Raw genomic sequence first — 20,856 nt, forward strand, 5'->3', positions numbered from 1 at the left:
CCGGTAAGTGGACCTTCACTAAAAGTTGTTGCGTACCCCTGCTCTAGACAGATCAGCTACTAACAGGATCCTATTATACATCCTGATGCCTCTAGTAAGCGGGCAGCGATCTGCTAGATTGGTGCTCGCTTACTGGGCCTATTACATGGCTCGATAATAGTTTAGCAAGGGCTGCACGGACATCGTTAGCAAGGTCTGTGCAGTCCTTGCCCTTAAACTGTATACATTACCTTTCCACGGTCCCCGTTCTTCTGACGTCTGCTCACTTCCCGGAGCTGTTGCTGCAGCTTCAGAGCCAGTCTCTTAACTGACAGGTGGCAGCTCCGGGAAGTGAGCAGACGGCAGAAGAACACTGCCTTCATAAAGTATTAGGCCCCTCTGTACAGCCCTTGTACAGTATTATACCTTCCTGTACAGCCGCCTTATAGTATTAGGCCCCATTTATACAGCTAAACAAAATATATATCAATTTTTGATGCCCAATTGTCATAAAACAAAAAAGCTAAAGTGCAAGCATGGACATTGCTGGTGTTTTTTTGCCTTATTACTGACTATTGTGGTGTCCCAACACGGGTGTTTTGCACCCCTCAAAAATCTTCTCACTCCAGGTTTAGTGGTGATGAAGGTACCTCTGCCGTCTCGCCACTAGATGTGAGTATGCTTTATATGTATATGTATTTCTATGCAAGCACAGCTGAAGGTCCTAATAGGTTAATGTTTTATTGTGTACCATGTGTTCTTATTGTCCAATAGGAGGTGCTTTCTACTACTGACCTATCTCTATCCTTTTCTCTTTTGCACACACTCATCCCTACCACTCACATGTTAGATTACTTAGCCCCCGTAGACGTTAGTTACTTGGTGGAAGAAGTACAGCCGGAGTTTTAGCTAGATTCCTGTGGGAGAAAGACATGCAGAGCAAGTGTCCCTGCTGTAGCCAAGCCAGGGCCTGGACCAGAATTTAGTCGAAGACACGAGTGTGTACAGATGCAGCTAGAGACAACCAGTTCTTCCAGTACCTACTATATCTACTATGCAGTGCTAAATACTACAAAGGGAGAAGAGTCTAGGAATTTCCTAACCCACACAGTCTAAAAAATGCAGGGCAGTATCCTGATACACAAGAGGAACTAGCCTGGATAGGACAAAGCTACCAAGGAAGGTGTACATATCCTATCTTGCAGTGCAGGTAACTGGGACAACCCCCGGGAGCTTAGCTTCACCCAGATAACCACAGATGGGGCTTGTATCACCCTATTAGGACAGGTAACTCGACACTGTAGGGCACAACGTGGTCAGACCAAAGTCTATACACAAGTACAAGTAATTTTCTCACTCTACAAGTATTCTCTCAAGTTCCGGCAGAGTGATTGCTACATTGGGTGAGGACTCCCTCAACAAATTCTTCTCCTCTTCTCTCAACCGCTACTACTACCTCTCTTATTTTCTACTTCTTCAAGCATCTCAAGCACAAACAAGCTCAAGCTTTGAAGTCTGTGTAAAGATTGATCTATTTTACCAAAGTGTATTGTACTACTAAAAGACTGCACAGTAAAGCTGTTCTATTTTTATATTACTGGGACTCTGTCATCTTTTCCTACGCACCAGCACCCATACACACAAACTGCACACCTTGGGTTATTTTTCCCCTTTCTGTGTGTGGCGGTACTGATAGTCCGGGTGACAAGAGCCCAAGGGACCCTCTACAACCTGGCTGGTCACCCACCATTTGGGGATTACAGCCAGCCACAACACAAAGCAGGTACCAGCATCACACCTGTGTTCTGGACTAGTACTGGCGTCACAACACTTACATCTTTGGCTGAGATGTACAACCAGCAGTATTAACATTACCCAGCGAATTACTACTGCCACCTCTGTCTGTGACAAGAATTGTCCAGAGTAGTAACAAATCCCCATAAACAAAAAACATCTCCTGTCCTGGCATGGACAGAGGTGGCAGCAGAGAGCACTGTGTCAGACTAGAAAGAATACACCCCTTCTTACAGTACATACAGCAGCTGATAAGTACTGGAAAACTGGACATTTTTAGGCCTTGTTTGTAAAAAAATGTTTGTAAAATTTTGAAAAATAATTAAGAGTTTTAAATAGAAGTAAATTACAAATCTGTATAACTTTCTCACACCAGTTTATTTTTACCGGACTACGCTTTAATATATGTGCATAAAAGATACTCAGTGTGAACACACCCTACAGTAGAGGGTCTAACATAAGGGCTTTCTATATATTGGGGCTATATGGATATATACATGGAAATATCTCTAAATGGTATTTTTAACATTGACAAGTAACACCAATGAAACTGAAAATAAGTTTGTCTGTCCATTGACTCCGGGTGGGGGGAGTTGGGGGGGGGGGGGGTTGGTGGGCTTCGGTGTATTTGTGAAAGCTCCATTCAAATATTAGTAGAGCAAATTTCGGAATAGAAGCAAATTAGGAAATATTACTTGGCAATAATTTGTGGGTAATGGCTTAAATTAAGAATTGTGGCTTTGCTACCATGAGGACCACCCGGATTCTGTCCTGAATCTAGACGAATAGCTGGGGCTATGGATTTCAGCAATCATATCACTTACTATGGTCTAAGGCACAAATAATTCATCTGATCTGACCATTACTGTTCATCACTTGTGCGTGTACGGTAAGGAATCTAATTTCTTGGTGTCATCAATTGCAGTAGTAATTACTAAATGACACTTGTTTATAGGTTTTGCTATGATTTGCCTGTATATACAGCACTTCTGGTCTAAGCAAAGAACTTTTATGTATTATTCTGTGTAAAAGAAGTGTAAAAGCAAAAAAAAATTAACAATTTCTATTGTCTTTTGTCTGAATCACAGATCTGTTTGCAGTCGACCAGGGCAAGTGCTATTGGATATACTGTGACAAGACCAGGTAGGGCTTACATGTAAATGTGAATACATTGTATACTCTTAAAGTGGTATTCAAGGAAAAATCAACTTTTCCCCTATATAGGATAGGGGGAAAGTAGGAAATTGCGGGAGGTCCGACCTCTGTATCCCCCCGCCGATCCCCCGAGAATACCTGGAATACCTCTTTAATTCTTGTGAACAATCTAAAATTTCCTACAGATTACCTTGAATCTACTGCAGACTGGGATAAACTATAACACCTTACTATGTAGTATATTGAAACTTTCCTTATTATATATTCTACCAAACCACAGGCGGGATGAAACATTGCTCCCTTATCACAGTGTTATACAATATACTCTGAATGGCCATTCTGTGCTGGTTTAGAGATATCACAGGTAGACATCCAGTGGGAACAGGGCTCCTAGTTAGAGATGGGTGAACTGAAGGTTATGAACTGCACAATTTTTACACATAAAATTTTTTTTAAAATAAGGGAATGCTTACCTGCCCTTTCTCCTCAGGGGTCGTCCTCTGGGTTTTCCCTGCTGATTGTAGCTGCCTTCAGACAACTCAGCCAATTACTGAATGAGGCAGGACACTGATTGGCTGAGTGGGCTGCACTCTTGTCTTGAGTGTGACAGCCCACTCAGCCTATCACTCACTGTGGCACAGTCCCATCCCAGTCAGTGATTGACTGAGCAGAATTTTGGCAGCTGCAGAGGAGACCGGAGCCCAGATAAGGAGGTAACTAGGGGGGAGCCCGGACAGGTAAGCAGCGACAAGCAAACTTGCTGAACTGCTAATCGTTTAGCTGCTTTAGTGTGGTTCGTTTAAAGCGACTCTGTACCCACAATCTGACTCCCCCAAACCACTTGTACCTTCGGATAGCTGCTTTTAATCCAATATCTATCCTGGGGTCTGTTTGGCAGGTGATGCAGTTATTGTCCTAAAAAACAACTTTCATACTTGCAGCCCTGTGCCCAACGGGAGTATCCGTGCCCTAACTTTGCACTACCCCACCGTCCCTCCTCCCCACCCTCTTCTTCATTAGGAATGACACTGGAAAATTTTCTCGTGTCTGAACATTGCACAGGTGCCTTAAGGATCCAGCCCATGTGCCGGGCTGACACAGGTGATGAATAGTAGGCAATCTGCCTGGAGCATTCCTAATGATGAGGAGGGTGGGGAGGAGGGACAGAGAGAGTGTGCCAGCATAATGCATACACAATCTAGGCCACACCCGTAGGGCACAGGGCTGCAAGTTTAAAAGTTGTTTATTAGGACAATAACGGCATCACCTGCCGAACGGACCCCAGGACAGATCTTGGATTAAAAGCAACTATCCAAAGGTACAAGCGGTTTGGGGGGGACAGATTGTGGCTACAGAGTCACTTTAAGGTTTGGTTCAGAAAAAACCAAACTATCCTTCAAAGTTCGGCCAACCTGCCGAACCGAACTTTTGAAAAGTTTGCTCATCTCTACTCCTAGTCATTAGGGCGGTCCATCAGCCTTACATCCAAATAGGATAAGATTTGTCAGTCATGACCGGCATACTGCCCTGATGTGCCCCATCGCCAGTGACAGATACAACTATGATTACTCTGAAACAGCCCATCCATTCAGAGTGCGACATATATCACTGTGGTCGGAAGCCTTTGAGGGTTTCTTGCTGCCCATGGTCTTCGAAGCATTAAACTATTGGCAGGTTTCTTTAAAGATCATCTGTCATTAGTTCAACAAAAGGAAACCAGGAGGCTGACCGAACTGCTGCTGCCACCTGGTTTCCAGCTTGACTTACACTTATAGCCGCCCTCCATTCCTGAGATCAACACCTCCGCACCTGATATGCAAATGAATCGCTGGCCAGCCATTTGGGCATGAATGCCAACACTGCAGGTGGGAATAACATGGAGCCTGTGGCTCGGACCAGATCATAGACAACGCTCAGCTGTGCAGTCAAGACTTCGGCCTGTAACGCTGACTAGTCGGGGTCACAGGCTGCGTGTTAATAATTATATTATAGTGGGACACTTTTTAGTCTCTAGCTGTATTTCTTTAAAGCCTTGTATCTGTAGAGAGGTAATAGTCGTATCAACCAAGTTACAGCTTTATGGGATGGGGACGTGGTCGATAACATGGACCCTAACTTTAAACCAGAGAATCTTAGGGTCCTATTACATAAGACAATTTTCGTGCAGAAAATAGTTATATCATTCAGATTTAAACGATAATCGTTCTGTGTAATTGCAGGCAACAATCGAGAAAACGTGCATGTGTCATTGATCGTTGATTTAGATCTGACCCTAAAATTGTTAATCGTTCCGTGTAATTCCGCATTCATTCGCTGTAACTCCGCATTCGTTCACTGATCGCTTAGTGTAATTGCATGTCGTTCCTTCTTTTGCTGGGATCAGATGGAGTAAACGATTGTAGGAACTAGCCACTATCGTTTTGTGTAATATGCTTAACGATTTCAGGTTAACAATAAACAATCTTGTTAGCGATCCCCTATTGTTAGTCCTTAAAAATTGCTTCATCTAATAGCACCCTTACTATAAGAAAAGCTTAATAAATCTCCCCATGTCACTATGGGGAGAGGTTAGCTTTTCCTCTCTCATATTATTCCCTGTAATCCATAAAATAAAAATGGTTGATGTTGGCAGATTGCATTTGTGGCTCCGTTTGGTGTACCCAGTGGTGCACTGTTCAAATAGTGACTCTGAATATGCAAAAGAAGAGCCCATGGAGCCTCACTGAAGAGTCTCGAAACACAGGACTAGCCAGATATCTTTCCAGGAAGGACCCAGCCAAGGGGCAGCTCCTGTAAGGAAACCACCAAAACCACCATATCAAGTGGCCCTATAAGTCAATGTAATGACAAGGGAAAAACCAAGGCCAGGTATCCATGCACGTACAGCTGTTTCGGGTTGTTGCCCCTCATCAGTGTGGAGCAGGATTCTGGCTAGGTGGGAGCAATGCCTAGTAGAGCCATAAGAGAAACAGATTGCTGAACTCAGGGAGACCGGCCAGAGATAACACTGCCGGCTGCTAGTGAAAGCGCTCAATGCAGTGAAATCCTAGGTGCATTGCCCCCTGAGAAACATGAATATGCAAAAGAAGAGCCCGTGGAGGTAGTGTTATCGTTTGGCTGGTCTCCCTGAGATCAGCGATCTGTTTCAAAAAGTGACACTGGCACATACTTGCTCTACTACCGCATCTGTCCACAGTGTATATTGGACCCTTAACACATAAATATCAGTGCAACCCAGAATCAGTCAACTGCAAATGACCTTCCTTTTGAAGGTTTCAAGACCGAAAAACAGTAATGGAGAAAAAGGTAAAAATGTTTACAAGATATACAACAAAAAAAAAATGGGGCTGATTTCCTAATGTGTTCCTGGCAGCAAATTGTTGGGTTTTTGTCCATTTTTCCTGTTGGTTTGGTGTTCCGACACATCTACTACAGGCAATTTTTCCAAAAACCAGACAAAGGCGTCATTTTTGTTAAAAAAATCCACTAGTAGGCATGTTGTGGGTGTGTCCTTTAAAATCCGCCACAACCGACCAATTTACAAAGAATTTTTTGACAGGTTTTCTATTTTACAAACCAGCCAATCCAAGAGTAACGTGATGGTCCGGTTTTAGTACTGTCCTGTGAAAAACCTTCCAGATTTAGGCTGCATTCACACGTTCTGTGTTCCACATGTAACACGGACGTGGATAAGATGTGATAAGATGCTGGGAGCGGGGGAACTGTACAGATATGCGCGGCACTGTAATGACAGCACCGCGCGGCTGATTCATTACAGGGGCGGATTAACTTTACCATAGGCCCTGGGCTGTTTACCAAGCTTGGGTCCCCCCCCCCAACCCCACTGTAACTGTGGCAGCACTAGGGTGGTGTTTATTGTACAGAATAGATAATATCATGATGCCCTGATCTGTGCAAAATTGCATTAAAAAAGCTGCGATTTTTTTGCAAATCATAGCAGAAGTGTAGCCAGAAGGTAATACACCCCTGAAAGTATGTCTTTTTGGGTGGCCATGGGCCCCCCAGGAGCTCAGGGTCCCAAGCTGCCTCCCGAAAAGGACCTATTATAGTCCGCTACTGAGCACGGGGCATATGCATACAGTTCCCCCGCTCCCAGCAACGTATCACAGATGCTGCCCGGGCAGGAGAGAAGTCCGTTACAGGCATTCCACATCCGTCTTCCGTGCGAAACACAGAATGCGTGAATGCGGCCTCACATAGCGCATGCTCCACATTAATGAACTACAAAGTAACTGCAAAATTGATGCAATGTTGGTAAATGAGGCCCACTGGGTATAACATTTTATAGTAAAGTTTCCCTAGTATAGTAAAACCTTGGATTACAAGTAACTTGGTTTAAGAAAGTTTTACAAGACAAGCTAATAATTGTCAAGATTTGTTAATAGGAGCCCCCTGTGTCCCCATCCGGATACTGTACTGGGTAGAAAGCCCTCTCATTTTAACCCACTGCTTCCTGATCAAATTTGCCGATGATTGGACACCTTCCATCTCTCATCTGGTACCCGTCCACATCAGGGACACTGTAGAACTGCGGAGATCCTCCTGTGGAAGCGAGCAACTTATCGGCCTTGTCTCCTCTCCCTGCTGAGTGTGACTGAGTGTGAGTGAGGCTGCGGCACCCTCCTACTCTGGTGTTCAGGCAGCCTAGATCCTGCATGCACAGATGTAACCCAAGCAGTGAGTGCTTCAACTCCCCAGGGCCTCGTCCGGACGTCTCCCGCAGCTGCTGCGCACGTGTCATCGCCATCTTGCATACATGTGGTGCTGGATGGTGTATGACCACTGCGTCTCTCTGACCCCTCAATTATTTCCTTCACCGGTAGCTGCTCCAGGCAGCCGGCACTAGTACCAGCACCAGGTACCAGAACCAGCAGGATTGCAGCCACAGGGGGAGTTGTGTGTGGTGGGAGAGTTAACTGATTAACCCCTTCTTTACTGATAGTTTTCTTTATTGATACAGAACACCTTACCTACCTTATTTTTGGGTTAAGGAACGAATAATCTTTGTTTAAATAAATTCTTACGGGGAAATTTGCTTTGATATACAAGTGATTTGGATTACAGGAACATTCCCGGAACAAATTAGTGAATTTCCAGGTTTCTGTAGTGAAACATTGGATTATAAGCATAGACTACTAGCCGCTAGTTACAGTAGTCCGTAGTTGGTGAATGGGACACATGAAGGTTTGCATGTTCACTGATGAAGTTACAGGAAAACCTTGCAAAATTTTAGTTACCTGCTGCCTTGCTATATATGTGCCCATTGCAATAACTGTATGAGAGGTGCTATTGACTATATAGCATTGCCATAAGGATATGACTTACTGGGATTAGTGACACTGTGGCATTTTTCTATGCAGAATTTTCCCAGCTGAATAATTAATGCTCAAAGTGAATTTACCATTTGGTGCTTCACTTTGTTTTTTACAGTAGCAGATCAGCACCGGCTCTATGCAATGAAAACGGGCTTGCCGGCCCTAGTGGGACAATATCCCCCTCCCTCATTGATTTTAATAGAGCCGCATCACAGAGGGGAAAGGATATGATCCCACGGGGGGCGGTGGGCCTGACTCCAGTGCATAGAGCCGGGCTGGTGCACGTCTAAAGAGCAGGGCTGAACTCGGAAACTTAAAACTTAAAAAAAAAGGACTGTTCCAAAGGGATCCCCACGCCGGTACCGATCTGCTACTGCAAAGAAAACATTCACTTTAAATTCACATACATTCACTTTAAATACAATTTCTTTGTCACTTTTCTACATTAACACCTAAGAACTTGTTCTTGAGGACATTGCTAGAAAGCAAGGGCTCAGAGGGTTTTTTTTTCTCTGAGATATTATCCTATTATTACACTGCATGTGACCTGTAAATGTGTCATAAGGATAGACTGTAAGGAGGATAGAATTAAGGACATGTGACAAAGTGCTGGGGAGATTACAGGAGTTCAGAATTATTTAGAAAAAAAAATCACTGGCACAGAAATATACGTCACAAAGGGTGAGTACTGTATAGGGTTATTGTGAAAAATTCAGTGACAGGATAGGAAAATGATAGCTTATAAATATAAGTGGAGAAATATAGAGAGGGCCGTGAATAAAGCATTAAATGGGGTTCACATTTTTTTTAAAGGTTTTTAATGATATAAAATGACATCAGGAAGCAAAAGACGTGGCAAGGGATGGTGAGAATCTTCTTAGGCCTCTACTTGGTGGAGGTCCAGAAGCAGTTGCCCTGTTATGCAGCTTTGATAGTATCCAGCGAATCCAGCAAAAATTTGTTAACTAAATTAACAGAAAAAAAGTTTATTCACCGTGCACGCTCCCCCATTCTCAATTAGTCAGTGATTAGCTGAGTGAGCTGTCACTCGCCACTTAGTTGACCACAGACTTGGGGTACGTGCACACTGCAAAATGGCAACAGATAACCTGTTGCGCATTCCGCAGTTTGCACCCGCCGACAATGGGTTATCCGGCGCCATTCCGCAGTGTGCATGTACCCTAACTTAGGGTACTATTACACGGAACGATAATCGGCCGAATAGGGCCGATTCGGCCGATTATCGTTCCATGTAATAAATACAATGATCAGCCGATGACAACGATCATCGGCTGATCGTTGATATAGGTTCTGACCTATTTTTGTCGGGCGCCAACCGCGCACCACTACGTGTAATAGCGGTGCGCGGGCAGCGAATAACGATATACTTTACCCATCCACGTTCCAGGGCTGCTGCTGCGGTCTTCTTCTCCCCGGGTCCCACACGCTGTAACGTCAGTTCCTGGCATGGGCTAGGCTGATCCTAAGTGGCTGCTCTCCCCTTAAAGGGGTTGTCCGGCGCTAAAAAAATTATTCACAGAATAACACACATTACAAAGTTATACAACTTTGTAATGTATGTTATGTCTGTGAATGGCCCCCTTCCCTGTGTCCCACCACCCCCACCCGTGTACCCGGAAGTGTGGTGCGCTATACATACCTGTCACGTGCCGACCACGGTCTCCGATCCTCAGCAGTGACGTCTTCTTCGGGCGGCCGGCGGATCTTCCCGAGTGCCGGCCGCCCTCTGCAGCGTCATCCGAAGCTCAGCCGCGATTGGCTGAGCATAACTGTGCTCAGCCAATCGCGGCTGAGCGGCTGATGACGTGGCCAACTTACTGGGGTGCACATATACAACAACACCCATGGTGGGACACCACAGTGGTCCTAGGAAAATGCAGCTAGGAATTGAGAGGTCTGTAATTTTTTTTATTATAGGTAGACTTCACCTGAGAGATACAGATACTCATCCATTCACTATGCACAATCATTTGAGACATCTCTAATATACACAAACACATGCTTATTGATACACACAGTAACACACACACTGACACACATTACTGACTGACACACACACACACACACACACACACATGCAGCACTTACAGCTCAGTCTAGAGGACTCTCTGTCTGGCTGATCTCATCTCTATACTTTGAGGTTGAGGACCTGCGGGTCAAGTAATCAGGTCCTTCACCATTTTTTCTCTCTGTGCAGGTCCTGCTCCTTTATCCTGTGTCTTCCGATGTTCAGAGTTCAACCTGCACTACAGTGAGCAGGCTGAACATTAGAGCTCTGGGCCCCTAGAGGCGCTGTGGGCCATGGCACTTGCCCAGTGCATTACTGACGTTGGGCCGACCCATGCTGCTGGGGCTGCTGCTGTTTTTTAGGCGGTGCACAAGGACACAAGTGCAGGATCTCCTTCTGTGTGTGTGTGCAGACACAATAGATATTAGATAGATAGACTTTGCCCACCAATTCTAAAAGAACTGAAAATGACAGATTTAGGTTCCAAAGCAAAAATCTGCTGAAGAAATGCCATATACTGTATAAGGTATATGATGGCCAGATAGTGCTACTTCTCATGTACACATATGTGGCAGCTTATCCTAAAAAGTCACCTGAGACTGGTTTGCTTAACCCTTAGAGGACGGGGCCAATTTCAATTTTTGCGTTTTCATTTTTTCCCCCCTGTGCTTAAAAGGCCATAGCACTTGCATTTTTCCACCTAGAGACCCACATGAGCCCTTATTTTTTACGTCACTAATTGTACTTTGCAATGACAGGCTGAATGTTTTCATAAAGTACACTGCGAAACCAGAAAAAAATTCAAAGTGTGGTGAAATTGAAAAAAAAAAGAAAAAAAACGCATTTTGTATTTGGGGGGTATTTGTTTTTACGCCATTCGCCTTGGGGTAAAACTGACTTGTTATGCATGTTCCTCAAGTCGTTACGATTCCAACTATATGTAACATGTATAACTTTCATTGTATCTGATAGCTTGTAAAAAATTCAAACCATTGTTAACAAATATATTTTCCTAAAAATCGCTTCATTCCCAGGCTTATAGCGCTTTTATCCTTTTGGTCTATGGGGTTGTGTCAGGTGTAATTTTTTGCGCCATGATGGGTTCTTTCTATCGGTACCTTGATTGCGCATATGCGACTTTTTGATCGCTTTTTATTAAAATTTTTCTGGATTTGATGCAACCAAAAATGCGCAATTTTGCACTTTGGGATTTTTTTGGGCGCTTAAGCCATTTATCGTGCGAGATCGGGAATGTAATAAATTAATAGTTCGGGCGATTACGTACGCGGCGATAGCACACATGTTTATTTATTTATTTGTTTATTTTTATTTATAACATGGGAAAAGGGGGGTGATTCTGCCTTTTATTAGGGGAGGGGGCTTTCTATTAATAATAACACTTTTATTTTTACACTTATACTAGAAGCCCCCCTGGGGTTAGGGTTATTCCCCCTGGGGTTAGGGGTATTCCCCCCCTGGGGTTAGGGCTATTCCCCCTGGGGGACTTCTAGTATAAGTGCACTGATCTCTCATTGAGATCTATGCTGCATAGATATGCAGCATAGATCAATGAGATAGGCACATCGATTGCTTCCGGGTGCTGCAGCCAGAAGCAATCGAGTGCCGAGCCGGGATCAGCGCCATTGTGGCGCTGACCCTGGACAGGGTAAGATGTGTGGATCACTCCTCCGGGACAACGTCCCGGAGGAGTGATCCTCCCTACTAGAAACCAGGGAAGTGCTGCAATAAGTAATCTGATGCAGCTTTCCACTTTGACAGCTGCATCCGATTACTGTATTAGTGGGCACGGCGATCGGACCGTGCCCGCTAATAGCCGCGGTCCCGGGCTACGCTCTGAAAGCGTGGAGGCGGCCCTGGACATACGGGTACGTCCAGGGTCGCCTCGGGGTTAAAGGCGGAATCCCATAAAAAACTCACCAATCCCCCACTGATTGTTTCATGTCTTTCCCACTTGTCTAAGCTGCTCTTAGCCCCAGAGTCAAACTTTTACAAATGATCCCAGTTTTACATCATGGCCCCCTTGCCATGGTTACAGACCTAGGAGTAAAAAGATCACTACAAAAATCTCTGTACTGTCCAGTCATATATTTGTACATTGTGATCAGATCGCCCCTAAGACGTCTTTTTTTCTAGCATAAATAATTCCAAGCGTGATAACCTGTCTTGGTCCTGTAGCCCACCCATTCCCTTAATGACCTTTGTCACCCTCCTCTGCACCCGCTCCAGCTCAGCTGTGTCCTTTTTATATACCGGTGCCCAAAACTGTACACAGTATTCCAGTGATTTATAAAGAGGCAAAACTATGTTCTCATCTTTATTCTCATCTTTAGCATCTTTCCCTTTTTTTGATGTATCCCATTATTTTATTAGCCTTGGCAGCTGCTGCCTGGCACTGATCACTAAAGTTGAGCTTACTGTCCACCAATACCCCCAGGTCCTTTTTGGAAACAGTTTTACCCAGTGTTTTATTCTTTAGCACATAACTGTACTTACTATTTCTATGGCCTGAATGCATAACCTTACATTTATCCACATTAAACATAATTTCCCATCTCTCTGCCCAAGCCTCCAGCTTCTCCAAATCCCTCTGTAATATGATATTATCCTCCTCTGTGCTGATTACTTTACCCAGTTTAGTAGCATTTGCAAAAGTAGGGATTTTGCTCTGTAGTCCCTCTACAAGGTCATATTAAACATATTAAAAAGAAGTGGACCCAATACTGACCCCTGCAGTACCCCACTAGTAACTAAAACCCAATCTGAGTATGCTCCATTAATGACCAACCTCTGTTTTCTATCACTCAACCAGTTACTTACCCATTTGCATAGTCCCAGCATTCTTATTTTATAGACCAACCTTTCATGCCGCACAGTATCAAATGCCTTAGATACCTTTCCCAGGTCCAGTCTATAACTGATCTCCTCATAGAAGCCGATCAGATTAGTCTGACAGGATCGATCCCTCATTAATCCATGCTGATGCTGCATCATAAGATTATTTTCATTAAGATACTCCAGTATAGCATCTCTTACAAATCCCTCAAATTCTTTACACACTATAGATGTTAGACTTACAGGCCTATAGTTTCCAGGATCACTCTTTGACCCCTTCTTGAATATTGGTACCACATTAGCTATGCGCCAGTCATGTGGAAGAATCCCTGTCATTATAGAATCTTTAAATATTAGGAATAAGGGTCTAACACAGTACTTAATTACTGCAAAACTCTAGGATGGATACCTTCTGGGCCTGGTGACTTTTAAGGCATCACCCCAATTCTTGTTGTGTTAGGCAAGTGAGATTTATGAGAGGATTTACATTATCCCTAGTCATGTCGTCTGTTATAGGATTCTCCTCTGTGAATACAGAAGAGAAGAATGTATTTAGTAGATTGGCCTTTTCCTCATCCCCCTCCACCATTACACCCAGAATATTTTTGAGGATTAATCTTTCATAACCTGAGTTCCCCTTTAAGCAATGAGCTTGATGTTTACTACAAACACATATCCCCTGTGAAAAGCACCCATATCGATCACAGCTTTTTCTCACCTCCAAGCACCAGAACACAAATACACATACCAAGGCTTGTACCTTAGATATTAATGATAAATTCAGATCAGCAGCTACGGCTCCTGGGCCAAAAGCCACATGCTATAAATCATGTACAGGGTGTGTACATAACACTTAAGGATGCCCTTATATTGTGAAGCAACTCTCCCTTTGCACTTTGACCCCCAAATGTTTTTTTCGTATTACACGGCCATGTTTTTTCCCCTCATGCAGCATCACACACCTCCCAGCAGCGCAGCCTCTCCCTTATTATGTCTCACATACTCGAGAAGCCCGGCAGACTGTGTTGTCTCGCAGAAACTTGCCTGAATGTAAACTAAGTTCCGAAGCAGCTTTTTCTCATTTTCAAACTATTTCATATCAGACCTTGGCCTGTCGTTTGTTTTCTTTGAATTTGGTTGAGAAAATGGTCTACATTTCTAAGGATATATCTGCCTAGGAATCTTGGCAGACGGAGAGACATAGATCTAAACACACAGCAAATCTGAAACAGGAGGCGCCTATTAGCAAGGAATAAACAAGATTTTTTTTTTGCTAGCCCTGGAACGGGAGTAAGCTGGAAATAGAGGATTTGGAATGGTGATTTTTGGGTTGGTTCTTCTTAACTGCTTTCAACCTGCTCTTAGGGGATTACCATGATATATTTTCATGTAGATGTGTGTGTCTGAGAAGACGGGCATAGTATGCGAAGAATGTTAAAGGGCAACTCCAGCGAAAATCTTTTTCTTTTTAAAATCAACTGGTTTGAGAAAGTTATATAGATTTGTAATTTACTTCTATTTAAAAATCTCAATTCTTCCAGTACTTATAAGCTTGCAAAAGAAGCGTCCGTGGAGTCTCAGTTACGAGTCTCAAAACACGGGAATAGCCAGATATCCCTCCAGGGGAGGGAAGCCTATTGGCAAGGGGCGCCTCCCAGTGGGGAGATCACCAAACCACCCTGATACGTAGCCCCTTAAGTCCCACTGGGTTGCAAGTATTGGAACATAAATAAATAGACTCGTAACTGAGACTCCACGGACCCTTCTTTTGCATATTTAAATTTATAGCGGGCAATGCATCAGTGGAGACTCTTCAGTGAGTACTCCATTTGATTTTTTTGTCGCTGGTCTCCCTGAGCTCAGCGATTGCTGTGTTTTGTTAGTACTTATAAGCTGATGTATGTCCTGCAGGAAGTGGTGTATTCTTTTCTATTCGACATAGAGCTCTCTGCTGCCACCTCTGTCCATGTCAGGAACTGTCCAGAGCAGCAGCAAATTCCCATAGAAAGCCCAAAGTTTGTCAATTTTAGTCCCATTAGGGCTCATAATCTAAATGGGTGTGGGAGCAAACCCATGCAAACACAGAGAGAACACACAAACTCTTTGCAGATGTTGCCCTCGGTGGGATTTGAACCCAGGACCCCAGCGCTGCAAGGCTACAGTGCTAACCAAAATGATGCACATCCACGTTTCTAGCAACCCTCCTGCCCGATAATTGTCCCGCGTAAAAGACCTTAAAAGGAAAAGTGTGGCAATTTGAAAAGTTTCACAGCTGGCAAGTGCAGGGAAGAACATAATCATTACTTACTTCACAGGCTTTGGAACCCCCGGAGGGCATTTTTCCTAAGTTCTGATGATGTCACGACCCAGCTGATGAATTGCACGCTCAGCCAATCAGTGACTGTAGCGGTGTCCCGCCCCAGTCACTAGCTGAGAGGGCAGTCCATCAACCGGGTTGTGACCTTGACTGTGAAGGAGGTCCCAGGGCCTGGCGGAGGGGAGCGGCATTCCATCGCTGGAGAGGTACAGGGACAGGTGAGTTGGGATTGTTTGTTATGTTCCCCTCAGGACCCTTCTCTTTTAAGGGTCAGTCTACTCAAAGAATTCACATTTAAATTCTTTGAGCGGGGAGCCACAGAGAGCGGAGGCGCCCTATACCTTACATTGAGGCGCAATTCTGAGCAGAGTTTGCGACGATGATTCCGATCCATGGTGCCGATTCCACAGTGTGAACTGACTGTTAGTCACTCTCAGAAGTTAAAGGAAGAAACTTTTCTCTTCTCCATTTTAAATAAAAAATACACATTTGGTTGAGCGATAGGTTAGCCATCCTCATAACTACTGGTGAAAACTGACATTTTCCCTTAATGTGGTGTCCCCTAACTGTGATCAATTATCTAACCGAACACGTAGAGACCCTTACGGCTGTTACATTACGGCCATAGAACACTCTTTCTCAGAATAACATTCACATAATTGCCACAACCTAGGGTTTCCCAGCAGAACATTGATTTATAAGACCAGGTCACTTTTTTTTCAACTGCTTCATGGTCTAGCTATGATGCTCACATGCCCATGATATGTTTATATGGGTCAGCACAGGCATTCTGACTACTCTATTGACTCTATTGCCCCATAAACCCAATGCTACCATGGATTTTAGGTTGTGGCCCCTTTCTCATGTAGCCAGTATTCACTTTTTTCAGAAATTTGTGCTGCGGGATTAGACCAAACATCTAGACTTCTTCAGTGGTTGTCATCCCTTCGACCACTTTTGGTTGGTAAAAACCACTGCATGCTGGGCATACTCCCACAAGATCGAACATTTTGTAGATGCTCACCATCCCACTTTGGCCCTTGCATACTTGCTCAGATCCTCACACATGACCATTTTTTCCCACTTCGTAAATATCCAAAAAAGATAAATTAATGTTATTCACTTCACTTCTGAAATCTAATTTTGTGTCTAAACCATGTGGATGCTTTACTTTGCAATGTGTCGAAGATCAAAGGACTTCATACCGCAAAGACTCGGGATAGTGCCAAAATCTTGCATACCGAAGAAACGACCAAAACCACGTCTCGTTCTGTCTTTATCCCCAATCTACCAAGATCACAGAGTTTTTCCGTTCTTTTGGCTTTCACACAGCAAGCTCAAGTTTAATACCTGATCACCATTGCTTAAGTATCTATACTGAGCCATGCTCCATAAATATTGTACTGCAGCAGCGTTTGAACATGTCTTCTATTGTGGCTGCTAGAAAGCCTTAAAGTTACTTAAAATCTCTTACTCTTAGGTGGGAGATGATTACCTATCAATGCAGAAAAGATGTTGGAGATAGTTTGGTGCCATCATTCTACGGAGCACATGGTGGAAATGTTCAAACCCTAGAAGACCCGGCCAATTTTCATTTTTGCACTTTTGTTTTTTCCTCCTTGTGTATATAAGGCCATAGCGCGTGTATTTTTCCACCTGATATGAGACCTTATTTTTTGCGCCACTAATAGTACTTTGCAATGGCAGATGTCATTTTTGCATAAAATAGGCCGTGAAACCAGAAAAAAAATTATATGTGTGGTAAAATTAGGAAGACCACCTCCGCTATTTTCTTTATTTGGGGGTGTGTGGGGGAGGGGTTGTTTTTATGCAGTTCGCCCAAGAGTAAAACTGACTTGTTATACAGGTTTTTTCAAGTTAGTATAATTACAATGTAACTTGTGTAACTTTTATTTTATTTGATGGCTGTTTAACCCCTTAAAGACAGAGCCAATTTCGATTTTTGCGTTTTCGTTTTTTCCTCCTTGTGCTTAAAAGGCCATAGCACTTGCATTTTTCCACCTAGAAACCCACATGAGTCCTTATTTTTTGCGTCACTAATTGTACTTTGCAATGATAGGCTGAATTTTTTCATAAAGTACACTGCGAAACCAGAAAAAAATTCAAAGTGTGGTGAAATAAAAAAAAAACCGCATTTTGTTTATTTGGGTGAAATGTGTTTTTACGCCATTCGCCCTGGGGTAAAACTGACTTGTTATGCATGTTCCTCAAGTCGTTACGATTACTATGATATATAACATGTATAACTTTTCTTGTATCTGATGGCCTGTAAAAAATTCAAACCATTGTCAACAAATATACGTCACTTAAAACCGCTCCATTCCCAGGCTTATAGCGCTTTTATCCTTTGGTCTATGGGGCTGTGTCAGGTGTCTTTTTTTGCACCATGATGTTTACTTTCTATCGGTACCTTGATTGCACATATATACGACTTTTTGATCGCTTTTTATTACAATTTTTTCTGGATTTGATGCGACCAAAAACGCGCAATTTTGCACTTTTTGCAATTTTTTTGCGCTGACACCGTTTACCGTACGAGATCAGGAATGTGATTAATTAATAGTTCGGGCGATTACGCACGCGGCAATAGCAAACATGTTTATTTTATTTATTTATTTACTTTTATTTATAACCTGGGAAAAGGGGGGTGATTCAGACTTTTATTAGGGGAGGGGGCTTTTTATTGACAACAACACTTTATTTATTTTTTTTACACATATACTAGAAGCCCCACCGGGGTTAGGGTTATTCCCTCCTGAGGTTAGGGTTATTCCCCCCGGGGTTAGGGTTATTCCCTCCTGGGGTTAGGGTTATTCCCCCCGGGGTTAGGGTTATTCCCCCTGGGGTTAGGGTTATTCCCTCCTGGGGTTAGGGTTATTCCCCCCGGGGTTAGGGTTATTCCCCCTGGGGTTAGGGTTATTCCCCCTGGGGGACTTCTAGTATATACACTTTGATCTCTCATTGAGATCTTTGCTGTAAAGATATACAGCAAAGATCAATGAGATCGGCACTCGTTTGCTTTCGGCTGCTGCAGCCGGAAACAAACGAGTGCCGTGCCGGGGACGGCGCCATCTTGGAGCGATCCCCGGCCGGCTTCAGTTACGGAGATTGCTCCTCCGGGATAACATCCCGGAGGAGCGATCTCCTCCACTAGACACCAGGGAACGGCTGAATCCGGTAATCGGATGCAGCTGTCATGTTTGACAGCTGCATCTGATTACTGTATTAGCAGGCATGGCGATCGGACCGTGCCCGCTAATACCTGCGGTCCCGGGCTACAAGCGGCACCCGGGACCGCCGCGGTTCAGAGCGGGGTGGCCGCGCGGCCCTGGTCTGAACGTCCTTACCGGCAATAGGGCGTAAATATACGCCCTTTGTCGTTAAGGGGTTAAAAATTAAAACCATTTAACAAAAATAAATGTTCCTTAAAATATCTCTATTGCCATGTTTCTAACGCTTTTATTTTTTGGTCTATGGGGCTGTGTGAGGTGTCATTTCCTGTGCCATGATCTGTACTTTCTATCAGTACCTTGATTGTGTATATGCGACTTTTTGATCACTTTTTATCACAATTTTTCTGGATTTGATGCGACCAAAAATGCGCAATTTTGCACTTAGGAATTTTTTGTGCCAATGCTGTTTACCGTGTGAGATCAGGAATATGATAATTTAATAGTTCAGGTGAATACGCAAACATGTTTATTTATTTATTTATTTTTATTTATAAAATGGGAAAGGGGGGTGAGTCAGACATTTATTAGGGGAGGGGATTTTTTTTTTATCAATAAAATAACCTTTTGGGGGACTTCTAGTATCACTACTTTTTCTCTCTCTCTCATTGAGATCTATGCAGTATAGATCAATGAGATCGGTGTTCTTTTGCTGCAGCCGAGAGCAATAGATTGCAGAGTCTGGATCAGCGCCATTACGGCACAGACCCCAGGCCAGATACGAGGACCACTTCTCCGTGATAGATCCCCCCACTAGACCACCAACGATGGGGTAAAAAAGGCATTTAGAGGCAGCTGTCAACTTTGACTGCTGCATCTAAATGCCTAATTAGTGGGCTCGGCGATCGGTGACCGCTAATAGCCGCGCTCCCGGGATGCATATAGCACCCAGGATCGCGGTGGTTCAGAGCAGGCCCCCCTTTAAGTTTCCCTAGCGGCTCTATGACGTACAGTAAAGTCACGGGTCGGCTAGGGGTTAAAACTTACCTGTCGCAAAATGTACACCTTTACATCATACAAGTTAACTTTTGCTAATTATATTATCATTATATTATATGTTATTATATATTATCTTTGTTATGCAACAATTCAGTTAGTATAATGTCACTGTATGGTTACAGAGGTTTTGGTGCTGTGTGACAAGAGAGCTGACCATACAATGCAAGCACTCCCAGGATACTGTACTACTTAATGTGGATGTGCAGGAGCTGTACACATGAGCAGTAAAGAGAGACACCTAGTGGCCATATGTATAACATTGATTTAAACATTGAAAGCTTATAAAAAAAATAGAGTATATTGTAAAACTACTTGCGATCACAACCCCTGTTGATTTCTTAAAAAAAATATATATTTTGTAACAGTGCCTCTTTAAGATATTACAGTATGATATTTTATGTATGTGTGTTGGTGTTTTACTAAATCTTTTCCCATTGGCACATTCACTGTAAAAAAATGGCTGCAACAGTTTATTTGTTTGTTTGTGCTACTATATTATATGAAAATATGATAATATAATATAGGGAACTGATCCACAGATGTCCGGCCAATCTCTGTTTATTGCTGAAGTGACAAGTGCAGCTAGTTACTAGTTGCTGCAGTAATGAAAATAGAGGCCATCAAAGGACTATGGCATTGGGTGCATTGGAAAGGTAAAGTATTTGTATATTTATATAGATGAGTATATGTCTTTTTATTATCCTATTATTTTATAATTTAGCCTATTAGCAGCTGCCATAAGATACCACGGATTGTATAAAAATATCTGTCCCGACTATTGGAAATAATTTTGATTGAAAACTATTTTTTATCCCAAAACACAATATTATGTACAAAGACGTGGGACCGCTATGGGTTCAAATGTGGTGCCAACCTATGCGAATGTCTTCATGACATCAATGGAAGAATCCCAGGTATATTGATCCCACCACTTCAGACATGTTCTGAAGCGGTGGAGATATATTGATGATATATTTGTCATCTGGTTGGGCATAAAACATACGTTGGATTAGGTTTTTGTTTTCCTGAACAGTTTGGACAGAAATATAAAACTTACTATTAACTATTTATGTAGATTGGCCACTGACCTCTATAGGAAGCCAACCGTCCACAACAACCTATTAAAATTTGAGAGCTTTCATC

The 20,856-nt window shown here is 43.3% G+C and overlaps 1 protein-coding gene across 2 annotated transcripts in view; it reads left to right on the forward strand.

Annotated features, from left to right (window-relative positions):
- The window catches only part of COL8A2 (collagen type VIII alpha 2 chain), a 116,008-nt gene that overhangs the window by 49,094 nt on the left and 46,058 nt on the right, over positions 1-20,856 (forward strand). For both annotated transcript variants that reach the window (XM_069971662.1, XM_069971661.1), the window contains exon 2: positions 2,862-2,916. The gene's annotated coding sequence lies outside the window, so the exon portion shown is untranslated. The remainder of the gene's footprint in view (positions 1-2,861; positions 2,917-20,856) is intronic.

This window comes from Dendropsophus ebraccatus, chromosome 5, assembly GCF_027789765.1.
Source record: "Dendropsophus ebraccatus isolate aDenEbr1 chromosome 5, aDenEbr1.pat, whole genome shotgun sequence".
Lineage (NCBI taxonomy): Eukaryota > Metazoa > Chordata > Amphibia > Anura > Hylidae > Dendropsophus > Dendropsophus ebraccatus.